Here is a 10,357-nt window from a genome sequence, read left to right as displayed (position 1 = left end):
AGATATAGAACTACCACCGGTATTAAAATACTGTATCTTACAGTTAATTTTGTCGTAACTAGATTAGATGTCAAGTGTCCTAAATTTGTGGAAATTTAGTGAACTGGGATAACTAGTTGTTAGAAATATATGTTTTTCTTCAATTAAATATTCGCAAGTTAAAATTGGTTATTGTGATGTACAGGTAACAAAAGTGTTTTTTGAAATATTGTGTCCAAATTAGAAATTTTGAAGAATTCCCGACAAAACTAAGCAAATCGGTCAGTAAACCTATTTCTTAAATAATTTTATGTAAGAACTTATTTTTGATTAAGTTAACACATTTACAAATATTGTTGGTATTTAATGTTATACTGTCTTGGCTTAGAATGCGACTGAGAGAATAAATTGTAAATCTTTTTTAATATTAACGTTTCTGACTAATATTTAATCATGGTGTTTTGTACGTATAAAAATTCTATCTCAATTGCCTAAACTTCTATTGTTATTCCAAATAAGCACACATCATTTATACATTACAGAATAATTTTTTTAAAGTTTTAACTTTCGAGTTTTTAAACTATTTTCTCCCTTCAACTAAATATTTACAATGCAATTAACTGGAGAGCCCAAGCTAATTATCAGATGTTAATGGATACAGGAATCCAAGTATAAATGAGGGGTCTAGACCCAGAACTGGACATTTCCCTTTCACACAATTTTGTACAAACCAAAAAAATGTACTAAATTAGCAGCAGTTTTTGATTTAGCAAGATAAATATTTTTCTAATAATTCTTTACATCAAATGTTTGAAATAAATATCTAATATTCAATGTAAGTTGGTTATTTTGGTTTAAAATTTGGAAATGTCCAAGTATGCACCTCTCTCTCTTTTTCCAATTAGCCTTTAGAACTACTATAAGATATTACTTCAGAGGATGAATGAGGATGTGATTGAAGTGTAATCTTGTACAGTCTTAGGTTGAGAAGTGTGTTTAATTGAAACCAAGCCACCAAATAACACTGGTATTCATGATCTAATATTCAAACCCATATAAAAGTAACTGCCTTTATTAGGATTTGAAAATGGAAAATTCCACTTATGCAACTATACGTTATGGAAATTTCTGAATTAGCATCTAACTGTATGTAGGAGATGTAGGGAAAATAAAATCCTACTGAATGCTATTTTGAAGATGATTTATTTTACATTATAATGAAAAAATTACAAATAAATACATTCAATAAATTGAAAGTTAAAGGTCTTTATTCATCTTGATGTTCACAGATTGAGTCAAAATCTTTTCTTCCACAAGTGGTGTCATTATGATTACATACTGAATATGAATAAAACCAAAGATCAGCTATCTCAGTCCATAATGGTCCATAATAGTGGTCCATTTTTTTTTTTTTTTTAATGTTAATGGGTTAAATTGGCCAGTATTCTATTTTGTTTCATAGAGATAATGTTTTGTCGACGTCTGATTTGTAGAATGGTCCTCTAACAATAACTTTGTACCTTGTGAAAGTTCTTTACAGGTTACTATGATTCTTGAGCATTTACTTATTTGAAAATGCCAGTTGGACAGAACTTTTCGGGTTATTAGTGGTCTTGGTTTTCCAATCGCATATCTGAAACTCAGAAATATTAATCACAGTTCCATAATGACTGAAAATTTCTAAATAGTCATCAAGTTGGATTGTACTGGTTTTTTGATGAACTTCTGTTTCTATTAGGCCAAAAACATGGTCTGCTGGCAAGTCACTATGTCCCATTATGGGGAACACACCTAATACTGACATTTGTAGGAGCATCATGAGAAAGCCACTTTTGGCACTTTATGATCAATGTTGAAATTTTGTTCTGGCCCCTACATTCATCGTAGACCAGTTGAAATGTATCCATTTCTGGGAATTTTTTAATCTGTGATAAACTGTCAAAGATATTTTGCAAGAACCTTTTGCACGATCAAGTTCTGATCATGTATAACAGAAAACATTATCTTTGGTCTTTGAAGACCCTTGAACTATTGTAAAATTATAAATGTATATTTGTTTTGAGTATTATGTACCTTGGTTAGGTATCTTTGATAGTGGCATGACTTTTTGACATTCAGAACTAAATTTCATAACATTAGAATTTCCATTACCCAAGATTTTAAAAAAGGTTTTTGTCTGTAATTTATACAAACGAAGTTATATTATGCGCTCTGATTTTTGCCATAGTCTTCAGTGCGTTTAAATGACTTCATCCATAATTAAAGAATAAATTTATCAATAACTAGCATCCTCATCGTGGCTTCGCCCACACTGTATGGTTCATATTATTAATTGTGTGTCAACCAATATTTTGTCGTTATAGACATATATGAGCCAAATCGAACCATAAATACAATTTTTTGAAATATCTCAACCACAACGCCATTTAGCAGGTCCAAACTAATTCTGAAACCTTCATGGGCGTGCAACAACTCACCAAAGTTTCATAGCAATTGGATGAATGGTGTAGGAATGCATACGGGACAAACAAATAAATATTCATTATATATATATATATGTATGTATGTATAGAAGATAATTAATTCAGTAGTTAAAATAGTAGTTAAGAGGAAAGCTGGTTTCATTAATATTAACAAGCACAAAAAACATCTGGTAATATTTTGACTGAAAATGGGATTATCTGATTGGGCAATGTAAGAATCCAATTTTGCTCCTTGCTGAAGGTAGGAGATGTCCACCTTTGCATCTAATGCAGACATTCATACACTTAAATTGATACAAAACATCAAGTTTTGCTGTAAAAAAAGTTTACTATTTGGTGCAAACCTTTTTAATTGTAATCATCCACTCTTAACCTCATTATAGCCAAAAAGTGGGATTTTGTCCAGTTTTGCATGTAGACCCCTCAAATAAATTAAACTGTAATGATTCCACTAAATATTACATGAAACAGATTGGATGTTTGCATTAATCCAGCGATACAAGAACACATACACAGACAGAAATGACTTATAAATCATTTAATTGAAACTGAATAGATTCATAAAAATATTAACCCTGTAAGCAAATTTGAAATATCAAGAATAATGCCTAATAAAAATAAAATTTATAAATTTGACAATGGCTGTGCATCTTTTAAATAAGATAAAATGTTTTCTTATGGTGATTCACTAATTATAAAATTGAAAGTAGATTAACATTTATAAATTATAAAATTGTTAACTATGAATAGCAAATGAATCAATTGATTTAAAACTTTATTTGATATATTCTAATTTTTTCTCAATGTTTGTTCTGTCCTAAGAGTAAATAATAAAATATTATACTATAATGAATATTTTAATTGTGTGTATATTCTTCCTAAATATAAATACAAATAATGGCACGTAAGTTGGCACAAAAAACTACTAGCATTCAGCAAAAATTTGGCACAGTACTAGGCCGACTGAAAACATTTTTAATTTCATATAGATGATATTTATAACCAAAAATGCATACAATGCTATTTAATTAAAACTAGTTTAGTATCGTAGTTAATATTAATTTTAAATAATTATTTTTTCTACTCACTTTATTGCTGTAGCTCGCAAATTCTGAAGTCGCTGCTATCGGTAGATTTTAAAGGACTCATATCTGATTCTGAATTCACATTTATCACAAAATTGTTGATGTGCACATCATATAAATATTCATCTTCAATGTATCTTTTTTCAACATTGACAACATTCTTGCAGACATTGCTCCACTGAACTTCAGTCACTTTATGAAATTCCTTTTCACCTAACTTATGAACATCCATCATGTTAAAAGTTATATTTCGTTTAGCTACTTGCCCTTTCACTTGACTCCAAATCATTTCAATGGCATTTAACTTAGGGTGATGAGGTGACAACTGCAAAACTGTTACCATAATTTTCGTAAATGTCATCTATTAGAAATATCTTTTGATTTTCCTTGTGTAATTTTATAATGTTATATAATTCAGTCATAGCAGGAGAACAGTTAATGGTTCAGCTAACCATTTTCTCATATCGCTTTTTAAAGAGTTAGAATTTGGCTGCTTTTGTAGCAAAACGTTGTGATACGATGTGTTATCTAGTACAATTACCGACCGATGTGGCAAGTTGGGAATACACTTCTTCCGTAACCATTTCATGTACTTTTCAGAATCCATTTATTTGTGATAATCTCTTTTCTTATTTGACTCATACATAAATAAAGCAGTGTTAATGAATCCTTTATAACAACCAGCATGAACAATTATTAATAGTGAGCCCTTGGATTCTTGTGTTTTCAGTCCCTCATGAAGGTTTGTCCACCCACAAGGTTATGTTTACCCACAATTTTGGTGTTGTATGAACTACTGTGAATGTAGTTTTCATTTGTTTGTATACAGTCGGTTTTCCTTCTTTGTGAAACAGGGAAATTTGTTGTAGAAATTTCATTCGGTGCATTTAATGTCATGCTGTATTATCAGTATTTTCTGGTTGTCTTCAGTTTTTTCCATTTTAATCCCATTTTATGTAATATTCTCCTTATAGATCTTTCACTCCATTTGAAATAAATTTCACTTTCATGGGCTTTTTGCATAATTCTCTTCACAATAGAAACACACTTTTTTCAGTTACATAAAATTTATTTATTAAACACCTTAAAGCATCTGTGCGAAACGAATCTAAATTGCACACAGCACTAGGGTGATTTACATGTTTTCTTGGCAAAACGAACACGGGTGGCTTCTTAATTTCATTTGATTTCCCTTCTGTTGTACTTCTTTGGACCATTTTTTTTTTATACTTTTGTTACTTGAACAACCTTATTCAGCACTTCAGTTTTTTTCACTTTCCAGTTCCGGCATTGTATTGTAAAAAGAAATTGTTGACATTGAATACAATTTACCCTTGTCCGAGTATGAACTACTGTACCTTTTCCTCCTAACTTAGGCATTTAAAAAAAAAATAGTTGTATTGAAATATTAAAAATTTTCATGACTGAATTTATGACAAAACCTTAAGTGAAAACAACACAAGAAATAGTAAATGAAGTCACCAGCTATTCACTTCATTAAGTTAAAATATACACAGAAATAAATATTTCTATAATAACCACTTTTGCAGTATACAAGTGATGAGTAATATATGATTCTTCACAGCGCAATGATTAGAGTAGATTAAAGATAAGTAAATGAAATTCTTAGAATTGCATGTTGTGTTTACAACAACTCATAAATAGCACATTAGTCATGTATAATTCTACTGTTATTAGTTGCTATACAACAGGAAGTAGACCTAGATCACAACATCAATTTATAATTTAGAATAAAACTCAACAATTACATATGCTACAGTAAGTTTATGTGAACCTGTTTCTCATATATCACCATACCACAATGTTTTTAGTTTGCTTGTAACAGAGGCCAATGCATGCAAAATGCTAGTACACAGGCTTTCATTTCCTGAGCCAACATATTTGGCGGCGAGTGTACAACTTTTTTGTTAAATTTCTATTTCTATTCATTTTGTCCTTCACTAATCTTTAAACGACAATATATTTACCATAACCTTCATCCTTAGTTATCTGTTTTTATATTCAAATCTTTGTCTTTGCAGATTTTACTTTCCTTACATTTCTCTATGGCCAAATTTGCTAACCTGGATGACTTAATAGTTGTTCAACCAGCCTAGTTTAAGTTCTGCCATAAATTTCACACCTTTTCTATTTATCGTGAGGCTTCTCCAATTTCAAATTTTGTTGATCCATCATGTTTCCAATGTCCCCTTATAACACCACACTGCAAAGGTCTTCATTCTCATTTCTGTTTTTCTTATTATCCATTTTTAATTGTCATAAATGACTATACTTCTCACAAATATTTTCAACGATTTTTTTTTTAATTTTTAGATGTGTATTTGAAACAAGTAAACAGTAATTTTTTATTGAAAGTTTTCTATCCTTGGCTTTCTTCTTCCCTTATCCATTTGATTCTCATATAGATAGTAAATAACTCTTCTTCTCATATATTTATGTTTAGTTCTCAAGTTTTTAAACGCATTTTCCTTTTTGCATTATCAAATGGTTTTTATAGACTTATAAATGCCATGGTAGTTGCTTTATTTTTTTTTTAGCTTATTTTAGAAGTCTAAAATACATTTATTTATTTAATAAGCTGTTGATCAACTTGTTTCACATGCCCAACTGGTAAGCCAGAACCTTCTTGATGAAATACAGAGAAGATCGCTATTCCACAGAGGTTGACAGTCTTCATCTGTATGATTTGTATATAAAGAATATTAATTTATTATGATATTTTAGTTTTAAATTTTTAGGTTATGATAGTAATCATATTTATGTCACATTTTATACAAGGGAAATAAAGGTTTATTCATTCATTCAATCATTTTTTTCTGTTTGATTTCTTTTCCAGAACACAAATTAGAAAATATAAAGAAAAATTGTTTACTCATTTTATTTTAATGTATTTATTAACAGTATATAAGTAATACATAATTATAAATTTATTAAATTAATTATTTTATACAATATAGGTAAAAATAATGTATAAAAAGGTACTTATATAGGTATATGTATATTTATATTATAAATTATTTTTTATTTTTTTATTTTACTACAACCTATTTATTTATTATTTCATTTTTCATTTTACTCTCATTCATAAATATATACTTTCATACCAACTTATTTTATATAAAATATTTACACATTTTCACTTGTTTACTGTATTTTTTATTTTATTACTGATTTATTTATATTCCATATTTTATGAATCTTATCACAATATAATTCTGCTTTAATACTAACTGCTGTCTGCTCTTAATTATCTGTTACCAGATTGTCAGATTTATGGATTGCCTAAGCAGTAAAGTTATTAAAAAATGAAGTGGAAGATCTGTATAAGAGAAGTTTTAAGATGAGCTGAGTAACAAAATTTTTAAATCTAATAAAATTATAATATCTGGCAAGCATAGCAAATTTTAAATGCAATCGAAAAAAAATCCATAATTCTAAATTAAAAATTTGGACTTAAGATAATGGTAAGTAAACTTTTTTAATTTCTATAAGAAGTAAAATTTGAAGAATTTTGTCATTCCTATTTATTTCTTTATTTTCTCAAGTAATGACAGGCTGCCATCCAATTAAGTCACTTCTAGGAGATAAAATTTGTTATGTATGAAAAATGCTGAACCTGATTGGAATTTGAACCCATAACTTTCTAGATGAAAGACAGATTCTGTCTGTATTGTCTCAGTTTTGATTTTAATTCCCATCTCGTACTCAAAAAAATAGCTAGCTATTCTTACAGTTGATTACTAATCTTTTGTCCGAGATTTTAAATGGATAAAAAACATACATAGCATTAACAATATGGATTTAGTATAATTTTTCATTTTTTTAAAAATATCTTTACAGTGATATATGAAAGGACTGTTTAAAAATTATATCTTATTGAGAAAAGTGTTTAAATTATTTCCAGTATTTTTTTATTTTAAAGAGAAATAAATATATTGTCACTCAGATTGTGGTACCTAAAGGACTACTGCTTTCTTTGTGTCTGATCTGTCAACCTGTTGAAAACTCTTCATCCTGTCTGGTAGCCACATAATAAATTTAGTGGCTGAAGTGTCTATCAGCTAAAACCTGGTTTCCTAATCCTCCCTTCTTAAAAAAAAGAGCTGAATGTTATAAAATTATAAAAATTCACCTTAGTTCGAGCTAGCTGTTGTTCTAAATCAAACTTCTTTAAAGACTGCCACTGGGACCAACAAGTCATGTCATTGAATATAGCCACTGGTATCTTAATTATGTTTCAAAAGATTTGTGTTGTTTGTAATTGTTTGAAGAGTGTATAGTATTTAAATTATGTCTATTCATATATAATCAGGTTTTTGTGTCTTTGAATAGTTTTGTATGTTCATCAGAGGAGAAGCTTGACTTAGAGTGACGGCTAGATCAGACTCAGTTAAAAATTTGTATAACTTCTGTCGTAATATAAAGTATATTGTCGTCAGTAAAAAACTGATCAGTTTTTTTTTAAACGTAGTTCAAGCCTTTATGTTTTGATATTTTACCTACTCAAGACCACCAATCCAGTACAATTTTCACGTTATTTTTTAACATTGTCTTGGATGATGCCATCACATTACAATGAACTTATTCAGGTAAATTTGTACAATTATAGTCGTAACCTGGAGATTATTATTATTATTTAAAATATTTATTTCATTAATGTACAATATTACTTTTATTTAATTTTATTTTTCTTAAACACTCATGATAATTCTTATTGGATTGTCCAGATTTGGAAAGTTTAATTTTTAACTTCATATGGGATAGCATTTTAAATACTACAAAACTAATTATCATCCATTGTAGTTACTATTATTGAGTGTCAATCTGTTGTTAATATTGCATGAATAAATAAATAAATTTATATTTCTTTGGTTGGCAACAGACTAAATGAATTAGCTGATTTTAATCAAATAAATGCCAAATTACCTGTTTTAATATTCAAAATGCTATTGTGTGTATTATTTTTAGAAAAATTAAAGCGGTAGGTAAAAAAAAATAATTTTTAAAGTTGCATTTGAGACTACTAAGCAATTTCTAAGATTTTCCGTTTTAATTTTTTTTTGGTTTTATTTGTTAAATATCAATCTATTACAAATTTGGAAAGTAAGTAAAGAAGGAAAGCAGAAAAAACAAAGAATAGAGGTTTTTAAAGTGTTACAGAAGAATATTAGGATTTAATTAAATTATTCTAGGTATAGTGAATTATTCAGACCTTATATGGATCAAATTGGAAAGACTTGGTAAAAAAATAATAAAAATATGTTCTTTGTACCATTTATGCCAGATAAAATTCTTGAAGTGTATATTTCTGATTTGTGCCAATTTAAATCTAGAATGGCTTCATGAGACTGATAGCAAAGGAATAGTCTGAATTTTCCTTTGTGTATATCAATTTAAAAAAATAAAATCCTGTTTCTAAATCTTTGAAAAGGTTAAAAAGGTTTTTCTAATATTACTGGTTTTATAACAGTTTATTTTTTTTTTTTAACTTCCGGAACCACCGTTAGGTATTGCTTTAGAGATTGAGGTGAATGATTTGTAGCGTGTGTGAAAATATCATGCCTGACTGGGATTAGAACCCAGGACCTCCGGATGAAAGGCCAAGACACTACCACTCGCATCATGGAGGCCGGCTATTTATAACAGTATTATATTTGCTGAGTAGTTTTAAAATTTTGTATCATTTAGTTCAAATAAATTCAAGTTTACACATTATCTATCGATAATCAGGAGTTGACAGCACTAATTAATCTATAATAATAGAAAATAATAACTATTGTAACCTTAAACTTATCATCAGTTAAAGATGACATTTTTATTTTTTTAAATTGCCTACAAATAAATCTTTAAGCTTGCTAGTATTTTTTAAACATTTCTTGTTTATTTTTATATATGAAACATCTTTTGGTGTTGTAATTATCATCTGGTAATAGAACAGAACTTTTTACACTTTTTCATCATTAATTAATTTTATATTTCCTTTTTTAACCTAGAAACGATTAAGATTTCTACGATTAATATTTCTAATTTAATATTTTCTATCTTGTTTAATGCTTTTGGTAACATTTTCACTTATTTGTGTATAAATATTACACCAGTCAGCTCAGAATACTAAGTTAATATTAAGCGGCATTATTAGAAGAATTGTTTTTTTTTTTTTAAAGTGGATCCCATAATACAGGCAAGCTAAAAGTTATACAACCTTGAATTCATTAATCTACTCTAGTAGAAAATTTCCTTTAAGGTTGGCACTAATGGATGGGTTGGTAATGCTTGACTTTATGCAATAATATATACACAATTATCAAATAATCTCTTCTTTTTTTGCCTACCAGTGGGAAGTGTGCTATAAAAAGACTATCACGCGTTTTTACTCAGTTTTAAAGTGCTTTATTCCTGAAAATTATTTTAAATTGCAATGATTTTTAAAGTGTCGGCAAGATTTTCCTGTAGCTTTTCCTCAACCAAACATACCTATATGTCACTCAGTTTTAGAGAAACTGGTAATGTAAACAAATAAAAATGGTCCGGGCAACAGTTTTAAATGACAAATATTTAGAACAGTTTTTGCATCCTTTGAATGATTACATTGAAAATCAATAATCTCAGGAGACTGGAATGTTATACGGAAATGTTTGCAAAGCCACAAAGAAGTTATAAATTATGTTCATACCATAATCAAGCTATGCAGAAATTACAAGAACCAAATCGTGGAAAAAGACTCAAATTATTGCAAACCATTTATGAGTTTTGTTTGCAGCAGTATTCAGATCTTTGATAACATTTTCC

General features: G+C 28.5%; 1 long non-coding RNA gene across 1 annotated transcript in view; it reads left to right on the top strand.

Annotated features, from left to right (window-relative positions):
* The first annotated feature begins 30 nt into the window (after positions 1-30).
* LOC142333227 (uncharacterized) overlaps positions 31-10,357 on the top strand; it is a 141,502-nt gene continuing 131,175 nt past the window's right edge. Inside the window, exons 1-2 of the long non-coding RNA XR_012758558.1 lie at positions 31-260; positions 6,830-7,032. This is a non-coding gene — a long non-coding RNA (uncharacterized LOC142333227). The remainder of the gene's footprint in view (positions 261-6,829; positions 7,033-10,357) is intronic.

Source organism: Lycorma delicatula, chromosome 12 (genome assembly GCF_047948215.1).
Source record: "Lycorma delicatula isolate Av1 chromosome 12, ASM4794821v1, whole genome shotgun sequence".
NCBI lineage: Eukaryota > Metazoa > Arthropoda > Insecta > Hemiptera > Fulgoridae > Lycorma > Lycorma delicatula.
Note: the sequence above shows the minus strand (reverse complement) of the source record. Positions and strands in the feature narration are given on the sequence as shown.